General features: G+C 36.9%; 1 pseudogene; it reads left to right on the forward strand.

Annotated features, from left to right (window-relative positions):
* The window catches only part of LOC114924875 (autophagy-related protein 3-like), a 75,048-nt pseudogene that overhangs the window by 28,441 nt on the left and 24,953 nt on the right, over window positions 1-21,654 (forward strand).

Here is a 21,654-nt window from a genome sequence, read left to right on the forward strand (position 1 = left end):
TAATAAATTTTTTTAAGAATTTATATTTTTATGATTAAATTTTTCTTTTACTTAAATAAAAATCATTGTGTTATAAACTTATAATACTCCATAATAGAATCATGCATGTAACAATATCAAACTTAAAATTTATGTATGGATTGGACATGTCTTTTCACCAACACATAACAGATAGGGTATTGATTGAAGTTACACCGAATTAAACCCAAAAACAAAAAATTCCAAATATAATCGATAAATGTAATACACGAAGTACACATAAGAAGGCAATCTAATACAATAACTACATCCAACACAAGGAAATTAAAACATTGTCATGCTTATACCAAGAAAATTAAATTCAGTAAGTATACTTAGGCAAGACATTGTTTTCATGCTGTCTTTTTTTTTTGTCAATAGTTTTCATGTTTATAGATTTTTTTATCATAATGGACATCCACATCCGGTTAGACTAGACCCATGTCACGAATCTAACACCGCAGTCAATTACATGACCAATTTGGCTAGTTAAAAAGATGAGTCTTAGCTCACACGGCATTCCGCCCCCTCCTTATTTCAAAGGTCTCGGGCTCAACTCCTACCAACGGCAACCGAGGAAGAAAAAATGGTAAGTATGTGAGGAGCGTGTGGGTGTGTGTTATACCTAGGATCAAAGGTTGTCCAATTCATATGAGATACTTAGAATTGGGGTTATCCAATTCACTGACCAACAAAAAAAAAAGACACAAACAAAATATTTATGAAGTCAACTGAAAATGATGAAAAATTAGATGGATTACACTGCCTAGTACATTTTTCCAATTGATTGACACTTTTATTAACTTTGTTTTTAATTACCAAAAAAAAAAGTTAATTTTTTGGTCATTCTTTATTAACTTTGTTGAAATAGCCATATTAAAACAATACATGTAACTCAAAGGATTTTTTTTCCTCTTTTGGGTTGGCTTGTTTTATCCATTGCAATTTTCTTTCAACCTTTTTTGTTTGATCTCAAATTCACTATTTTGGCCCATACCACCAAGCCCGCTATCCACATAACAAATCTCAAAAATCACAACTAATCCCTCTCCTAAGCGAAAACGGAGAACGGAATTCAACTTTAAAAAAACTACACGTGTCTTTATCTCAGCACAACACGCAGGGATAACATCACATACATGTTTTCTGTGACGGCACCATAGAACTTTCCTTCTAAAAATAGATCCAACATTTTATCCAATTCCTAAGATTTGCTAAAACTTAGGGTGCCTAAGAGAGTACTTGGATTGGACTTTGATAAGCATGGATATAGCCATATAGGTGATGGAGAGTTTGAGAAAAAGTTTTCTCGTCAAGACGTCGAGGTATGTGTACGGTGTTCCTAAGACAAGGGACTCCAATGCCACTAATGAACGTGAGGATTGGGGTGTTTGTTTGTTAAAGGAACTAGAGCGTCACGGTTTGAATCTCATTTTGAATATGTAACAACTCTGCCGCTGCATATATCCCCTCTTTGGCAGTGTAAGTGTGTAACCCTTCGACCTGGCGTTCCAAATTCAGTTTGAATGGGAGCTAACTTGCCACAAAAGATTAATATGGAGAATCAACTCTTCCACGATCAGATAAAGGAGTTGCAAGTCTACTATAATTCCTGCCTTTTGTAAACCATCTTTATATTTTACCATCTGATTGTGATAAAATACAGAAGATGATAACGATGAAGAAGAGGAGGAGAATGAAAAGGAGTTTTGAGTTATGTAAAAATTATCAGAAAATAGTATCAAAATTTTTTAATTGTGATATAGAAGTTTGTTAATTTAGATACCAAAATTTTTTAACCTTGATATAAGCTAAGAGGATAAAACAAGAATTATGAAAATGTAAAACAAGAAAGAGAAAAAAATGATGATGATGAGAATGAGGAAAGAGAATTTTGAATTATGCATAATGTATCAGAAAAATAACACCGCAATATTTTAACCTTAATACAAAAATATCTTTTTTAATGTTGCATTTTTTCTTTTTTTTTTTTTGTTGCTCTTACTTATTTTCTTAGAAGTATTGCTTCTCATATTAAATTTGAATAAACATGTATCTACTATATTCCAATCTTATTTAGTTAAATGAATGTAAGTTCATATTTATTGGATTAAATTCTTGCCATAAACAAAACTAGCACCAAAATTTGTTTAAATTGACACCGAAATTCAAATACAATGATACAGAATGTAAAAAGTAAATTGCAAACTAAAATATCACATTAACTCTATAAAATGAAATAAGAGAGCACCGAATTATTTAAAATTGACATCAGAAGTTCAGTAACATAACACAAAAACATCACTTAAAATTGAATAATTGAATGCTTATCTCAAATATAAAAAACTGAAAAATAACACCGAAATATCTTCACTATAATACTGAAATTTTTAATTAAATGATGTGATAGAACTAAGAGCTTATTTCATGAAGACTTGAATTGTAGATTTACAAATTTTAATAGAAAGGATAATAAGTGGAAACATATGTGTACAACACAACGAAATTAAGTAGAACAAGTACAAAAATTCGAAAGAGAGTGAATAGTGGCATTACTTATAAGAAGAATAAGACGTATTTAATATATAAAACAACAAAAAAATTTCTAAAGAATAACGCCGAAATATCTTTACTCTAACACCAAAATCTTCAACTAAATAATGTAATGGAACTAAGAATTTATTTCATGAAGACTTGAGTTACAGATTTACAAATTTTGATAAAAAAAATAAGTGAAAAGTCTTTAGATAACACAACGAAATTAACTAAAACAAGTGCAAAAATTAAAAAGAAAATGAACAATATTATTTATGTATAAGAAGAAAACGACAATGGGGACAATAACAATAACGATAATGACAATGATGATAATAATGATGATGGAGGAGGAGAATGAGGAGGAGGAGGAGGAGGAGGAGGAATGAGAAGAAGAAATTCAATTGAGAAAATGAAGAGAAAGAGCTGGTGGTGGCACGAAAGAGAACGAAGAGGAAAAAAGAAGTGAAGAATAATAAGCATCAGCAGCAGCCGAGGTGTATGGAAGAGACAGAAGAAGACGACACTAACGATAACATAAGAGAGTGCACGTTGATGTGAAATAACTTGGTTTGACTTTGTTAAGTACTTTATTTGGTTATAGACCTTTATTGTATATTTTATAAGATTAAAAAAAATATTGAAGGTTTTTTTTGCTTTCTACGGTATCTCCTAACGACTAAAGACTAATTTATGGCATATTTGAGTTCTATTTAAAAATTTGCTGCTGCCCAATAGATTGTTACATATATTAGGTGAGATTCGAATCTCCAACACTTGTTTAAAGCTAACAACTAAACTAACCTAACCTAAGTTGGTTAAAAAAGATTGAAGAGTTATAGAATGTATTTTAGGCTTTCAATTGAAAAATAAAATTGAGAAGGTCTATTTTTGTTTGAATAGCAAAGCATTACAAAATTCAGTTCGATCTAATAAAGAAACGGTAAAAACTGAATACATGTGAAGTTCATAATTAAAAATTGTTTGATGATAATTTAGTCAAATATAGCAAATAATCTAACTACTTTTAACTATCAATTATTTTATAAAAACAACTTTATGCGAGCCTCTGCTTTGCCAAAATTACGAGTTAAAAAATCACCACAAGACCTAGAACCGATGGGTTGGATGGAACCGGAATTGAATTTGAATTCTTTAAATTTTAAATTTTTATTTTGAAAGATAAAGTGTGATCTCTCATCTTTGAATAATTTTTCTTTCATATTTTTTTGGTCCTACTTGTGAAATAAATAATGAGAAATCACACCTTATCTTCTAAGAAAAATGCTACTTGTATAACACAAATAAATTTTTGGTCAGCCTTTAATATTATTTAATTATTTTAAAACAAAACAAATTCCTATTTTTTAGATACATATTTATAATTAAACTTAATTTAAAGTTTAAAAACTTAAATTTCTCTAATTTTCTATCCACTTCATAGTTAGTTATTGTTTCATTCCTTCTTTTACATTACTTCATATAAAAAATACAGTTTCTTTTACTTTCTTTTATGTTACATTCTTAAATGTGATAACACTACTCTCTCTTTCGTCTTGGAGCTCAACCAGAAAATCCTCATCGGTAAAGTCATGTAGCACCCTTTTCTTCTTTTTTTATTATTATTATTATTATTATTATTATTATTTGCCCCCTTGTTTATGTGATTGTACCTGTTTACAGTTTCGAAACGAAATGAATAATGAGCACACTTTAAATCTTTAAAATCTTATGGGTTGTCATTGTTAAGGCTATTTCTTGTGGTTCCATTCTACTATATTTGTGTTCATAAAATATTTCCTTTTCCAATCCCAGCACACACTGGTAACAAACATAAAAAATATGATGTGGAAGACAAATCTAAATAGGTACATAGTCATCTTCTGCAAGTGGAGCGTCAGATAAATCACAAATAAACATAATTGTTATTTAAAAATAAACATAATAATCTATTTTTATTTAATTGTAACATTAGTTGATCTTATTTGGTTTTAATAATAGAGTTATTACTAATAAAATAATGTGTACTTAATTTGTTTGAGTGAAAAAGTACAAAAGATAAAAAATTGAAGTAAAAAGATGTAGATGGTATATTCATAATTTTTTTTAAAATTATAACACATCTAATAATATGATGTTATATACAAAATATTTTTAAAACACATCCAAAATCATAAAATTATAGAATTTAAATATAAACGTTAATAATACAATTAATCTTTTAATTTTTGATTCGATAAAATGCAATTAATATTTATTATTTAATTATTAGTTGAATTTTTTTCATTACTTATTGAACATTATCGTTTTCAAATAAAGTAATTCATACTTAATTAATTTGATTAAAAATGCACAAAAAATTAAAAATTTAAGTAAGAAAATGTAGATGGTATGTTCATAATTTTTTTTTTTAAATTATAAAAAAACATCTAAAAATATGATGTTATATATCAATTATTTTTGAAACCCATCCAAAATTTAAAAATTTAAGTAAGAATATGTAGATGGTATGTTCATAAAAATTATTTTTTTTTCAATTATAACACATCTAAAAATATGATGTTATATATAAATTATTTTTGAAACACATCCAAAATTATAAATTCTAGCATCTAAATATAAACATTAAAAATACAATTAATCTTTTGATATTTGATTTAATAAAATGCATCTAATATTTATTATTTTATCATTAGTTAGATTTATTCGTTACTTATTTTGAACATTAACGTTTTCAAAATTATTAAAATCAATAATTAATTTAAAATTTGTATATCTTATGAATAAAAATATATCAAACATGTATTATCGTAGTATTAGTTAGAATTTTTATTATTTATTTGAGCATTAGTATTTATTCATTTTAATTTTTTTTACTGATGTTATTGTTTGGTGTTTTAGCTAATGTTTAAAATTAGTTTATTTCGGAAGTTTATTACACATACAAAATAATACAATTATATTTAAAATATTTTTAGAATACATCCAAAAATCTATCAAATAAATATAATTAGATGGTTTAAGATTTATTTTAGAATTTTAAAATCAAAAATTTAAATCTTGAATAATTTGATTTTTAGATGTGTATTTAAATTATAATATATTAATAATTAAATATATTAAATCTGAAACAAAAATTCAGTTTTATCCGTTCCATCTCTTAGAACTTAGAAGCACTGTCCTTCTAACACTATTTTTACGTAATGATTCATCTATTGAAAGTATTGACCATTCACCACCATTTTAAAACAAACTACCTACTGCATATATTTTTTTCAGTTATTTTTTTATCATTTTACCACTCTATTTTTATTATTAAATTTGTATTTAATTACGTGTAATATGAAATCTCAATTTTAATTTTTTTTTTCACATGTGATTTTATTTTTATATAGCTTGTTATTATTTTTATAGTTAGTTATAACAAATTAACAAGTTCTTGACCCCAATAAAGGAGGAGGCTAATAGGAGTAAAAATAAAATAAAAAAAAATAACAACAAAATATACATTGACACACATTTTATATTTATTTTTTATGTTCACTTATCATATTATACACAATAAAACAGCAAATACTAACTACATAATAATTTCGTTGGCATTGTCATTAAGATTATTGTGAATTAAAATTTTATTACTATTCACCACATACAAGAACACCGTTATGGGTAAAAGTGAAGTAGAAGAACCAATTTCTAATGATATTACGTGGTAAAAACCAATTGTCTAAAAAATGGAACTGTTCATACTCTGGTCCAACGCTAAGGCCCAAGTCTAAATAAAAGGCTCAATCCAAAAGATTGACCCTCATTCGACACCGACCTTCTCTCAAGAAGTTGGATCCAATGACGACTTACTCTAAGGAAGTCAGGAACAAAGATTAGCTGACAAATAATCTTTATTCAAATAAATAACTGCCCCTAAAATCTCTCAACCCACTTTCAGGAGCCATATCTCAACTACCCTAGGATAAAGAGATGGTGATCCTCCTTAAAAGGTGGAACTACTCCAAGGGTGGTTATTGGTTCACTACTATAAATACACTAACACTCTTCAGGTATCTCTAAGTTCCAATACTCTCAAAACTTGCTTAGACCCTTGCTGACTCAAGCATCTGAGTGTCTTTGCAGGTACCACCCCCATTCCTTCCAGACGCAAACAACAAATAAAGAATCAATCAATTGCCTAAACGATTATAATCTTAGTAATTAGGTTATGTAAACATTCAATATTGAAAAGTACTTGTTATCATCGTTATTTTAAATTTTATTTTCTTGTGTAAAAAAATTATATTTTTTGAGTTATTTATCCAAACGTTACAACTTTAAAATAAGTACTTCTATAAAAAATATTAACATTAGTTTTAATGTTTAACTTTTAGGATAAATAAAAAGATGAGATCTTTTTTATAAATTTGATGATTAAAAAATTATTTATTATAGAACAACTTAAGTCTATTTCTTGACTATAGGAATATGTATAATTCACTCTTTAATGTAATCAAAATAAATATATATTTATTTAATTTTTTAAATTTTACATTAATTATTAAAATCATAATATAATGGATGTACTCCTATTAAAAAATGAAAATGACTTTATAATTATTCTTTTGTTGGAAAAAAATATGACTCAATAACTATAGAGTATAATTTAAACAACTATAAATAAGTAACATAAGTAATAAAAATGGACATAAAAATTAATTTTTTTGTTATTTGGTATAAAAATAAATATAATAAAATAAATCATTGTTCTCATACATAATGACATAAAATTTAACATTATCCTTTTCTAGAGTGATCTATTTTTTTAGTTTTTATCCTTATTTTTGTACTTTATTTTAATTTTATTAAACCAAAAAATACTAATGTCATTTAACTTTAATTTTTAATTTTTATTATAAATAAAAATATGTGACATTGAATGTATTAGATAATAAAAAAAAACTCATAATAAAAAAAATTAAATTTACTCCTTCGTTACCTTTACAGGAATGTAGATGATTCACATATGAGTTACGAGATTTTTTTTTCAACTTTTATTTTTAAAGTAATATTCACTTCTCAGTGTAAAAATTATGAATTAATATATATGTTGGTAACTAATTGCGATTGAAGAGAAGATAGAAAGAGAATAAAGATAGAGGAAAGAAGAGAGAACAAGCTAATACAAGAGGTAGGGGTGTTCATGGATTGGATCCGATCTGCATATCCGCAGTGTTTATCCAAATTCGATCCGAAAATTGCGGATATAGATCCGATCCGCAAGGCTTTCGGATCGGATCGGATCGAATCCGCACACTAATCGGATCGGATTGCGAATTTTGTATTGGTATCCGCATATCCGTGTATCCGCAAAAATAAAGAAATAAATAATTAAATATTTTTTTTATGTTTTATTTCAACTAATAATTATCATATATGTTGTATTATTTTAATTTATTATTTAAAAAAAGTATGTTTAATATTATTTTTAAGAGTAAACATGTTTAAAAGAATAGAAAAAATGATTTTATTGATATTTTTTTAATAAAAATAAGCATTTAAAAATATTTTTGTGTTTTGCGGATATATCCGATATCCGATATCCGATTCGATCCGTAAATGTGCAGATCGGATCCAACCTTAAAAACTGCGGATATTGGATCCGATGATTTTAGTGCGGATCGGATCGAAATTTTGGCCATATTCGATCCGATCCGCGTTCACCCCTAACAAGAGTGGTGGTGAGGCATATGTAAATAGATAAATGATAAGAAAAAAGAATAATAAAAATAAAAATTAAAAATTCTAAAAGAATAATAAGACTAAAGATAATTTAATTAAAATATTGAATATAAAATTATAAGAAATAAAATTTTGTTAGCTATTAAAATTATGTGAGAGAAAGAGTGATTTAAATATAAATTTTTATATCTGCTTCAAATTAAATATAGGGCAATTTACGAAAATAAAACATTTGAGTTACAAAATTACTGAAATACAACTTTTGCAGTTTGGATACGAAAATACAACTTTTTACAAAATTATGTAAACCGTGGAAGGGTCCCACGGATTCAAAATACACGTAAACTGCTGGAGATGTTTCACGATTTACGTTGATCACGCATTTAGGAAAAAATCGTGGTAGGGTTCCACAGTTTCTGTGAGGATGCAAAATATGCATAAATCGTGGAAGGGATCCAACGGTTTATGCATGCACCAAGTTCTAAATGTATTCGTTGTTATGGAAGAAGTTTTCAGTAATTGAAGTTAATTTTTACACACAAGTAATGTTTTAGTGTGTGTTTGAATTATAGTTTACAAACTAGAGTTTGTATAAAATTAAGGGTAAAGTATATTTTATAATTATGAAATTGTTGTTGAATCGGTTTTAAATAGATCTTATTAGTTAATTTTATAATAAAATTAATATTTACTTACTAAAATAAAAATAACATATAAAAATAGACAAAATATATTTTTAAAAGAATATTTAATCAAATATGTTACATTATTTAAGTATTAATGTAAGAATGTTACTTTAGTATTTTTTACATCGTACTTTTATTTTAGTACTCTCAATAATCTTATTCTTAATATTAATTTGGAATCCAACGTTTATGATTTTATTATTATCTATAATTAATTTTTTATTTAATTTATCTTTTTTAATGGAATCATAATTTATATTATAAAAAATTATACTAAAACATAGTATACGAAAATTATAATTATAAAAGAAAATACTAAAAATAATAAAAAAATTAAATATTTATTTTGTAATGATTAAAACAAATTTAAAAATTTTTGATGATCTTTTTTATATAATATATTTTTAATATTTTTAATATTCTTTTTTAATATGCTATAATTTTTTATCATTATTATTATTATTATTATTATTATTATTATTATTATTATTATTATTATTATTATTATTATTTACAGTTAATTTTCTAGCCTAGTTGCTAAGAAGAAGAAAAAGCAAAATTGGCTTGACTATTACCAACTTAAATATTATAGAAATCAGACCAAAAGGCCAACTAAAAAGGTATGCCTTCAAGTCTTCAACAATCCAATTATGCACTCTGAATTATTTGTCCATTTTGAATTTGGTTTCAGCATAAGTTTTCTCATACTATTTTTCAATGCATCCATTTCTTTTCTTTCTTTAGGTAGCGTTTGTTTGTAAAGACACGACAGAACAAGACACTGAGACAAAGACAACAGGACAGAGACATTAAAAATTATGTTTTGTATATCGTATTTGGATACGATGGATAGGACACTAATGTAATGTCCAGTATTATGTTTGGATACACATGGATAGGACTAAAATATTATATAAAATGACTAAAATAGTCATGTGATTCCAAATTTTTGAGTATAAACTAATTTAATAAATAATAAGAGTACGTAGGAGTACAGACAGTGGAAACTTGAAAAAAATATTTAAAACAGTCAAAAATTTTAATAAAAAATTATATAATAATATTTATATTAAAATAAAATTTATAAATATAATTATTTTTTTAAAATTTATTATTAATATGTAGGAATACATATAGTTAATATTAACAAAAAAAAATTGAGTTTGATTAATAAAAAATTTCATTTAGGTTAATAAGCCAAATTAATTTTAAATACAAAATCAGTTTTAAAAAAAGAATCCATTTTTAAATGGAAAAAAATTAATTTTTGCACATAAAAATCTATTTTTATTTAGAAAATTAATTTTTTTTATCTAAAATTTTATTTTTCTTTCAAAAAATTAATTTTTCTTTAAATTATATAAAATCAATTATAATTTATAAATTATTTTTTAGCATTTTAAAATATCAATTTTACCTTTATAATATTTATCTTTTAAAAGTTTCCAGACTAATTATTTTTGTTATTATTTTTATTACAAATCAAATAATATAATATAAAGTTAAAATGATGTTGAAGTAAGAATGATAAGAAAAAAGAAATTATTCAGTCTAATAAAAATTTTTATAAAAAAGAGAGAGTACCTGAGAAAAAAAGAGAAAGAAAAAGAACGTAGAAATAAAAAAAGAGCATGGAGTAAAAAAAAGTACTTTCTAAGAACAACGCAAAATAGAAAAAATAAGAAGGGGTAACAGTGGAATAATAAAAAATAGCACCATGGACAAAAAAGAAAAAAAATTCATAAAAACGTCCGTGTCTCTCTTCCAAATCCGTGTCCATCATTGTCCTCCGTAAAAAAGTGGACACAAAAGGATTAAAAACTGTCCCAGAGACAATATGTTCAGTGTTCATGTCTTTGCTTCCAAACGCTTTTTAAGAATGTGCTGTCCATGTCTCCGTGTCGTGTCTCCGAAAACAAACACTACCTTACATATGGCTAACATTGTGTCAGCAATCTGGATTTTTAGGACTTTGCAACAATAGGGTGAATGCAATTGATTTTTACACGGACGAAATCGATAAACTTTCAAAAGAAGCTAATATTACCAAACCTTCTTGTACAATTTCATGTACTTCATAATTTCTTGTTTACTTGGTGGATCACATAATCTTATGCCATTATTATAAACATTTAATAATATTTTTTCATTTCATAATTTGATTGTGTTACAGCCCGGCCCAGGATTCCCGCGGGTCAACCCGACCCGAGCTCCACCCGACCCGGCTACGCACCTTTCAATCGACCCAGACACGCGTCCCGTACGGCTCACCTGCAGTTGTGGGACAGCGTTCTTGGGAATATGGGCCTGCCCTCCAGAGGGGCCCACTACTGACATGTATATAAGGGGAAGACTGGCTCTTCCCCCGAGGTACGTCACATTCCTACATCACCCTCTTTCCGCCTGCACATATTTTGACAAAGGCGTCGGAGTGTCTTTGCAGGTGGCACCCCCTTCCTTTCCACACGAAGTACCCAGGACCTCGCACCTCTTGGACCGGAAGACCGTGACCAGACGAGCCCCTTCCATCACTTCGAATCCTGACCCGAACCGTCCGGTAACCGACCTACCGAACATTGGCGCCGTCTGTGGAGAGACTCGTCCATGGACTTCGTGCTAGTCCAAACTGGGACAGGCTGCGAGGCAGCGCCTCCCGTGCCCGGAAAAGGCGTCGCTGCGGCGGAAACTCGGCAACAACAGAGGTCGCCCCCAAGGGACGCGACGCAAACTCACGAGAGACGCCTCTTCGGGGGGACAGGCGACAACCACGCCAGGATAATGCAAGAGCTGCGCCATAGGATGCAAGACTTAGAACGCCGGCTAGCAGAAAGAGAACGCGACCAACGCACCCCGGAGCAGAGCCCCACCCGCTCCCGTTCAAGGAGCCGCTCGAGGCGCACACCCAGCCCTCAATACGAGTCGGAGAGCACTGGGGGACGGGGGCGAGCCAGAAGAAGAAGTCGGGACCCCATCATTTACGCCCGACACGAGAGGCGGCGTGCGTCGAACAGGGGCGAAGAGGACGCCCGTCGGGAGAATGACGAGCCGAGGAGAACTACCTGGGGACCAGTGATAATAGGAGCGACCCCTTTCCACCGTTCCGTACTCGAGGTCCGGCTGCCGAAACACTTTGACAAGCCAACGGACATGAAGTATGATGGAACACAAGATTCCCTGGAACACTTAACGGCCTTTGAGGCCAGAATGAACCTGGAAGGGGTGGGAGACGAGGTCAGATGTCGCGCCTTCCCGGTCACCTTGGCGGGCCCAGCGATACGGTGGTTCAACAACCCCCCGCAGGGCTCGGTGACCCAATTCTCTGACATCAGCCACGCCTTCTTGGCTCAATTCACGACCAGGATTGTCAAAGCCAAACACCCAATCAATTTGCTAGGGGTGACACAGAGACCCGGGGAGCCGACCAGGAAATACCTGGACCGTTTCAATGACGAGTGCCTGGAAATTGACGGTCTAACGGACTCGGTGGCAAGTCTGTGCTTGACGAACGGGCTCTCGAATGAGGACTTCAGGAAACACCTTACCACAAAGCCCGTTTGGACAATGCAAGAGATCCAGTGCGTGGCCAATGAGTACATCAATGACGAAGAAGTCAGCCGGGTCGTGGCTGCCAATAAACGGCAGCCCGCCTACAACCAAGCCCGGCACTATGAAGGCAGAGAAAGACCAAAGGAACACGCCAGGGATGGCGGTCCGAGTAAAACACCCAAACCGTTCCCCCGAGTTGGGAAGTTCACCAACTATACCCCCCTCACGGCATCAATCACCGAAGTTTACCAACAGATAGCGGAAAAGGAGATACTGTCAAAGCCCCAACCTCTGAATGACAGGACGGGAGGAAACAAGAACCTCTACTGCGAGTATCACAAGGGTTACGGGCACAAGACCCAAGACTGCTTCGACCTAAAAGACGCCCTGGAGCAAGCTATCAGGGATGGAAAACTTGTCGACTTCTCCCACCTTATACGGGAGCCAAGGAGACGCAACCGGGACCACGATAGCGAAGACAGATTCCGGTCAACAAGGCGACGACAGGAACCAGAGGGTGACGACCACGGCCTTACGGTGGTAAACGTGGTAACGGCCAGGAATACCGCCCCAAGGTCAAAGTCAACGCAGAAAAAAGACGCCAAGGTCCTAGCGGTCTCCACCTCGACTGTTAGAAGTTTCCGAGGTATCCCACCCATCTCCTTCGGCCCAGAGGACCAATGGTTTGACGAGGCACCGGAAAGTCTGCCCATGGTCATCACGACCAGGGTCGAAACGGGCCTCGTCAAACGAATCCTGGTAGATATGGGGGCAGACTCAAACATCATGTTTTGAAATGTTTTCGATGCCCTGGGACTAAGGGACGCCGACCTGACGACCCACCAGCACGGTGTGGTAGGGTTGGGGGATCACTTCATCAAGCCGGATGGAATCATCTCACTCCCGACCTCTGTGGGACAGCGGCAGAAGCGACGAACAGTTATGGCAGACTTTGTAATATTACGAGATTCCACGGCTTATAACATCATCCTGGGGAGAAAAACCATCAACGACCTGGGGGCGGCCATTAGTACAAAGCTACTGGTGATGAAGTTTGTCACCGATGACGGATCCGTAGGATCCATCAAAGGCGACTTGGAAACGGCAGTCGCTTGCGACCACGCCAGCCTTTCTCTCAGGAAAAAGTCCAAAGAAGCATCCGGGGTCTTCCTTACTGACCTGAACGCCAGGATAGACGACAAACCTAGACCAGAGCCAGAAGGAGACTTGGAAAAGTTCAGGGTCGACGAGGAGGACGATAAATTCACATTCATAAACAGAAACCTCCCCCATGAAATGAAGGGGCCTTTGATGGAAATGATCAGGGCTAATGCCGACCTCTTTGCCTGGACGCCTGTCGATATGCCCGGGATAGATCCCCAGCTCATATCGCATCATCTGGCCGTCAAGGCGGGAACCAAGCCAGTGGCCCAGAAGAGGAGAAAAATGTCGCAGGAAAGGGCAGAAGAGGTAGCCAGGCACACGGCCAGCCTCCTAGAAGCAGGATTCATCCGGGAACTGGACTACTCGACCTGGTTGTCGAACGTGGTCCTGGTTAAAAAGCACAATGGGAGATGGAGAATGTGCGTGGACTACTCTGACCTCAACAAGGCGTGTCCCAAGGACTGCTACCCCCTGCCTAACATTGACGCACTCGTCGACGCAGTGGCGGGGTACCGGTATCTGAGCTTCATGGATGCCTACTCAGGATACAATCAGATCCCGATGCACCGACCCGACGAGGAAAAAACGGCGTTCATAACGCCAGGGGGAATCTATTGTTACAGGGTAATGCCTTTTGGTTTGAAAAACGCTGGGGCCACGTACCAAAGGCTGATGAATAAGATATTCAGTGAACTTATAGGCAAAACAGTAGAAGTCTACGTGGATGACATACTCGCGAAGACCGCACGACCCGACGACCTCCTGAGCGACCTTGATGGCGTTTTTTCGTCCCTCCGGCAGCACGGCATGAGGCTTAATCCGCTCAAGTGCGCGTTTGCCATGGAGGCCGGAAAGTTCCTGGGATTCATGATCACTCAAAGAGGAGTGGAAGCCAACCCCGAAAAGTGCCAAGCAGTTCTCCAGATGAAGAGCCCGGGTTGTATCAAAGACGTCCAACGACTTGCTGGGAGGTTAACGGCTTTATCCCGATTCCTCGGCGCGTCGGCAGCAAGAGCCCTGCCTTTCTTCAATCTAATGAGAAAAGGAATGACGTTCGAATGGACCCCAGCGTGCGAAGAGGCATTCAACCACTTCAAGGAGATCTTAGCGGCACCACCAGTTCTCGGGAAACCCAGGGCCAAAGAACCGCTCTATCTATACCTATCAGTAACCGAGGAAGCACTTGCCACAGTGCTCGTTAGAGAAGAGGGGAAGACCCAACAACCCGTTTACTTCGTGAGCAGGGTCCTCCAAGGACCAGAACTTAGGTACAGCAAGCTGAAAAAACTGGCGCTGGCGCTCCTAGTCTCCTCCCGAAGGTTAAGACAATACTTCCAGAGCCATCGTATAATCGTGAGGACGGATCAGGCGATTCGCCAAGTACTGCAAAAACCTGACTTGGCCGATAGGATGATGACCTGGGCCATCGAGCTCTCCCAATATGACCTACAGTATGAACCCCGACATGCAATCAAAGCCCAGGCAATGGCAGACTTTCTGGTAGAGGTGACGGGAGACCCCCCCAAGGAAACGGGCACACGGTGGAGGCTCCACGTGGACGGGGCCTCCAACCAAACGTCCGGGGGAGCAGGGGTCATCTTAGAAAGCCCAGCAGGGATCATCTATGAGCAATCGACTAAGTTCGAGTTCCCAGTGTCAAACAACCAAGCAGAATATGAGGCTCTCTTGGGTGGACTAATACTAGCTCGGGAAGTCGGGGCGACAAAGGTCGAAGTTTGCAGCGACTCACAAGTTGTCACCTCGCAGGTAAACGGAAGCTACCAGGCCCGGGACCCCCTCCTGCAAAAATACCTGGAAAAGGTTAAAGAAATAACAAGTCAGTTCCAGGAGGTCATCGTCCAACACATCCCAAGAGAAAGGAACACACGGGCGGACCTCCTGTCTAAGCTGGCGAGCACAAAGCCAGGATCGGGTAACCGGTCTCTTATCCAAGGCATGGTGAAGGAACCAACGGTCACCCTCCATTTGACGAAGTCAAGCCCCTCGTGGCTAGACCCCATCACCAACTTCCTGGAACTCGGCAAGTTGCCTGAAGATGAGAAAGCAGCCAAAGCTTTAAGAAGGGAGGCGGCCAGATACGCAATCATACATGGACAACTATTCAAAAAGGGACTCAGCCAGCCCCTATTAAAGTGTTTGCACCCCGACCAGACGGACTACGTGCTTAGAGAAGTCCATGAGGGGTGTTGCGGGCACCACATCGGGGGCAAAGCCCTAGCAAGGAAGCTCATCCGAGCCGGGTACTATTGGCCAACAATGATGAAAGACTCAAAGGAATTTGTCAAAAGGTGCATAAAGTGTCAACAAAACGCCAACTTCCACAAGGCACCGGCCTCTGAGCTAAGCTCTCTGACTACTACTCGACCTTTCGCACAATGGGGAGTTGACCTCCTGGGGCCTTTCCCGGTCGGCCCAGGACAAGTCAAATACCTCATTGTCGCCATTGACTACTACACCAAATGGGTGGAGGCTGAACCGCTAGCTACGATATCATTCTCCAACTGCCGAAAGTTCATGTGGAGGCAGGTGATAACCCGTTTCGGTATCCCGGAGGTAGTTATCTCGGATAATGGGACCCAGTTCACGGACAAGAAGTTCATGGAGTTCCTCTCTGGCCTAGGGATAAAACAGAGGTTCTCCTCGGTAGAACATCCCCAAACAAATGGGCAGGTAGAGGCTGCAAACAAAGTCGTCCTTCTTGGTCTAAAGAAACGCTTAGGCGACAAGAAAGGAACATGGGCTGACGAGCTCGCTTCCGTCCTATGGTCCTACCGGACAACTGTGCAAAGCGCCACGGGGGAAACTCCCTTTCGCCTAACATACGGGGTCGATGCTGTGATACCCGTCGAAATTGGCGAACCGAGCCCCCGACTACTACTCACGGGCATGAGCGAAGTGGTCGAAAAGGACCTGATCGAGGAGACAAGGGAGATGGCTCACTTATCAGAAACGGCGTTGAAACAAATAATAGCCCTGCGTTACAACGCTAAAGTCCTCAAACGAGATTTCGAGGAAAGGGACCTCGTCCTGCGACGCAACGACGTCGGCGCACCGACCCCAGGGGAAGGAAAGCTGGCGGTGAACTGGGAAGGTCCCTACAGGGTAAGGGAGGTGCTCGGCAAAGGTGCTTACAAGCTCGAAAGACTCGACGGCAAGGAAGTACCCAGAACATGGAACACAGGTAACCTAAAGAGCTTCTACTCATGACCTAACGGCTCGCTAACCAGGGAGCCTAACCAGATAGTTGATACTTGCCCTGTCCACATGTTAATTTACCTTCTCTATTCGCTTTATCAAATACTTGACCAGCTGACGATTAATTTTCACTTGTTAAATTTTTTACCTACCTATTGCTCCCCAATATGTGCTTCACACGATTGATCTCTAAAACGGCATCCCGGGACTGATCACCCCGGGAGCCAGACGGATCACAGCCATAATTAACTTGGCAACAACACGACCAAACCGGTCCGAACCGTTACCAACGTAAAAACGGCAAGACGGGCACAAGCAATAAGCCCGCCCCGGAAACGCGGTAACAAAAATAATCCAACGAACAAGGCAAAAAGACAACGACGGCAACACGACCAGACAACGAAACGAGCGTAAATTATAAAGCAACCAAATAAGCATAACTTATAAAGTGTCAAAACATGGAACGGACAAGCAAATTGTTCAAAACAAACAAACGACAAATACACAAAGTTACAAGGTATCACTTCCTCGGCATATCTACAATCTTGCCATCTTGAATCATTTTGAAGACCCCGATAGCAGAGGTATCGAAGTCGGGAGCCACAATCTTCACTTGAGCCTTCAGCTTCTTTTTGAGCCCTTCGACTTCCGACTTAGCGACCTCGGGCAACGAGACGGCTTCATCACGCTCTTTTTCCAAGGCCGCCACCCGACCCTGAGCAGAGTTCAGCTGGCCCTCCAAGGTCATCTCCCGCTCGGTTAGGCGGGCCATCGACTCGTCCGAAACTTTCAACTTCTCGGCAGCGGACATCGCCTTCTCCTCCGAAACTTTGAGCTTCTCCGCCGTCTCAGACAACTGGCCCTGGAGCTGCTCAACTTGGACTTTGAAATCATTATTGGCTTTGACAGAGGACTCGAGCTTCCTCCGGAGGGTCTGCATCCCCGACAACTCGAACTCGGCCTTTCGAGCTATCACGGCCCCCCGGAGCAAAGTCCGATACATCCATCTAGCCTGCCCAGCCAGTTCAGTGCCAAGGAAATGTTCCTCCGTCCCAGGGATCAATTGGGAGTCAATAAACCTTGTAGCATCAAAATTCCTCTCCATGATACTAAGGGCCCCCTCCGGGCTGGCTGACGACCTCCGCCTTTTGGGAGTATGGATAAGCTCCACGTCATCGTCTTCTTGATGGGAAGCGGTTGAGTGCCCACCAGTTGCCTCCTCGGGAATAGGGGAACCCTGATCCACGATAGGCCTTTTCCCCGCCGCAACGGCCTCCCGTGAAGAAGCCTCGCCCTGATCCCCAACCTCCACGGCTGGACCCTCCGACTTCCCGGCCTGATCCTCCGCCTCCCCGGCATCTTTCTCAGCTTTCTCGTCGTCACTATCTTCGAAAAAGGTCTTCATCAAATTTTCAAGCCCGACCACAGTGGCAGACATTTCCACTACAGCAAACAACAGACGCATTAGTCGTTAAATCGAATAAAGAAAACAACAATAAACGCAAAGGCAAGCAAATAAGACAACTCACAGATATAGCTCCTGCCAGCCTCCCGTTCACCCATAAGAAGATGAGGGTTCACGGGGTTCTTTTCAAACATGGCAAAAAGTACGTCAGCTATTTGCTTATCTACAGGCGACAACCTCTTGTACGTCACCTTGATGAAGGGATTCAACCCCGCCCCAAAACTCCAGTAAGTCGGGATAAGGCGCTCCCCCTCTAACGACAACCAAAAGGGGTGACGACCCTTGACGGGACGAACTTTGAAATACTTGTCTTTGAAACCATGGTAGGAGTCCTCAAAGAGGCCAAATATTCTCCTACCGTGGCCAGAACGAAAAGAGAGAAATCCTTTCCTCGCCTTCCCCTGCTTGGAAGGGTTGGTAAGGTTGAAGTAAAAAAGGAAGACGTCCACTGACACCGGCAGCTCTAGGTACTCGCAAACCATCTCGAAATAGCGGATCGAGGCCCAACTGTTCGGATGGAGCTGAGAGGGGAGACTGATATCCGGTTTAGGAGCGCCATTTGAAAATCAGAGAACGGTATCCGGACGCCAACTTGTGTGAACATGGACTTGTAAAACCAAATCCAATCGGGGACACGAGGAGAATGGAAGTTGAGCTCATAAATACGCTCGTTGGGGGCAGGAACAACGGTCTCATAGTTGGCCTCCTCGTCCGTCCCCCCACACAAGTGGCCGGCTCGCCGGAACTCGGTCAACTCCTCTAAATCCATTTGGTTGGGCGATTCCTTTATATCGTCAGTCACCCAGGCGTACGGGTCATAGGCCGCGCCAGATCCAGAAGACCGGGAGACGATGCGAGGCATACCTACAGCGGAGTACCACTCCGTTAGTCTATGAGGTCGGGAGTCCATAGAAACCCAGAAACTACACCCTTTCAACTTTATCATGACCAAATACGGTTAAAGCCTAAGCCTATCACACAAGTCACCTAAAAACCTACCCCGGAATGGTACCCCTCCCATAATTCATCTACCCCAGCGTTGGAAAGCCATCAGGCAAAAGTAAACATAAACAGCAACTACACAAGGCATAGTATAAACACAAGAGAATAAAAATCAAGAAATTACCTAAAATGGTTGTAGGAACTGGAGTGTGAAAGAGAAGCACGAGATGGCTCGAGCAAGAAAATTCGGATGTCAGGGAGAAAAGAGGATGAAAATAGCAAGAGTGGGAGAAAAAGAAAAAGGAAACTGTTTAAAAACCACCACGAGAAGCGCGAAAGAAGGCAGGGGCAAAACGGTCTTTACGCACGGGATTTTTTCAAACCATTATGAGCATTTAATGCTCAGCGCGAAGAACGAAGCGACGAACGAACGCCTCAGCAGACCAAGAGACACGCGCACAAGAGACGCGCCTCTCCCACGGTCAACCGACTCGACGACAACGCACGAACAAGGACATCACGCGCCACCGATCGCCCCCACGACCATCACTGGCACGTCGGGGGCACTGTTACGGCCCGGCCCAGGACTCCCACGGGTCAACCCGACCCGAGCTCCACCCGGCCCGGTTACGCACCTTTCAATCGACCCGGACACGCGTCCCGTACGGCTCACCTGCAGCTGTGGGACAGCGTTCTTGAGAATATGGGCCTGCCCTCCAGAGGGGCCCACTACTGACATGTATATAAGGGGAAGACTGGCTCTTCCCCCGAGGTACGTCACATTCCTACATCACCCTCTTTCCGCCTGCACATATTCTGACAAAGGCGTCGGAATGTCTTTGCAGGTGGCACCCCCCTTCCTTTCCACACGAAGTACCCGGGACCTCGCACCTCTTGGACCGGAAGACCGTGACCAGACGAGCCCCTTCCATCACTTCGAATCCTGACCCGAACCGTCCGGTAATCGACCTACCGAACAGATTGTAAACTTACTCTAAATTGGTATATGTAGTGGAATTCGGTACATGTATAAATTGTGAAAAGGTTTCAACGGTTTATGTATATTTTGTATCTTCATAGAAACTGTGAAATCTCTACCACAGTTTCTTCTTAAATACATGATCAACGTAAATCGTGGAACCCTTCAGCGATTTATGTATATTTTGAATATGTGGGACTCCTTCCACGATTTCAATAATTTTGTAAAAAGTTGTATTTTCGTATCTAAATTGCAAAATTGTATTTTAATAATTTTAAAACTCAAATGTTTTATTTTCGTAAATTGCCCTTAAATATAATTGAGAAATAAATAAATTTACAAATATTTATAAATTTTATCTTCATTGTTACACATAGTAACAACATAATGATTTTAGTATTATATCTAAATTAATTTAAATTCAATTATTCTATATATTAAAGAAATTAAATAACTAATAAATTTTTTATTTTTATTTAATTATTCTATACAAAATTTTTGAATGCTTGATATCTTAATTTTTGTTTAAATGATAAAATATGACTTAACAAGTAAGTATGAAAAATAAGTATTTTTATAATATTTATACATCTAGATATCTAAATCAAACAAAAAAATAATTCTTTTAATAAATCTTTAACAACTCAAAAGTTAACACAATGGATATGTATGGATCAAAGTGATAAACAAAAATGAGAGCTACGATAATAGTAATATGATATGGTGGTAATTGATTGCGGTCGGGGTTAATAAAAGAAGAAAACAAAAAAGGAGAATAAAATAAGACAATATAATAGTGACGACGAGACAATAATAATTATACATGTAAAAAAATAATAAGAGAAAATAATAGTGTATAATATGATGAGATGATATAATCAAAATAAAATTAATAATTTTAAAATAATAATAAAATTAAAGATAATTAAAAATCTTCAATATAAGATTAAAGAAATAATTTTTTATTTATTAGAATTATGTATAAAAAAAATGTTTTGAATATGAATATAACTTTTTAAATTTATTTTAAATTAAATAGGATTAAAAAAATAAATAAATTTAATATATAAATAACTAATTTGTAAATAATGGTAATAAATTTTTATCTTGACTTTGTTACATATAATAACAACAAAATTATTTTTTTAATTTAAATTTATTTATTTTATACTTTTTATATATATTAAATAACTCAAAATATTTTATTTTTTTATAATTTATTTTTTAATTATTAATATTAAACTTATAATTTTAGAAATAAAAATATAAAAATATTTTTTTAACTCAATAGAAAAGCGCTGAACAGGTATCGCAATTGAGCCACTAATTGTAATAAAAGGTTGAACATTGTCCCATTTTTAAAGAATACCTAA

This window comes from Arachis hypogaea, chromosome 12 (assembly GCF_003086295.3).
Source record: "Arachis hypogaea cultivar Tifrunner chromosome 12, arahy.Tifrunner.gnm2.J5K5, whole genome shotgun sequence".
Classification (NCBI taxonomy): domain Eukaryota; kingdom Viridiplantae; phylum Streptophyta; class Magnoliopsida; order Fabales; family Fabaceae; genus Arachis; species Arachis hypogaea.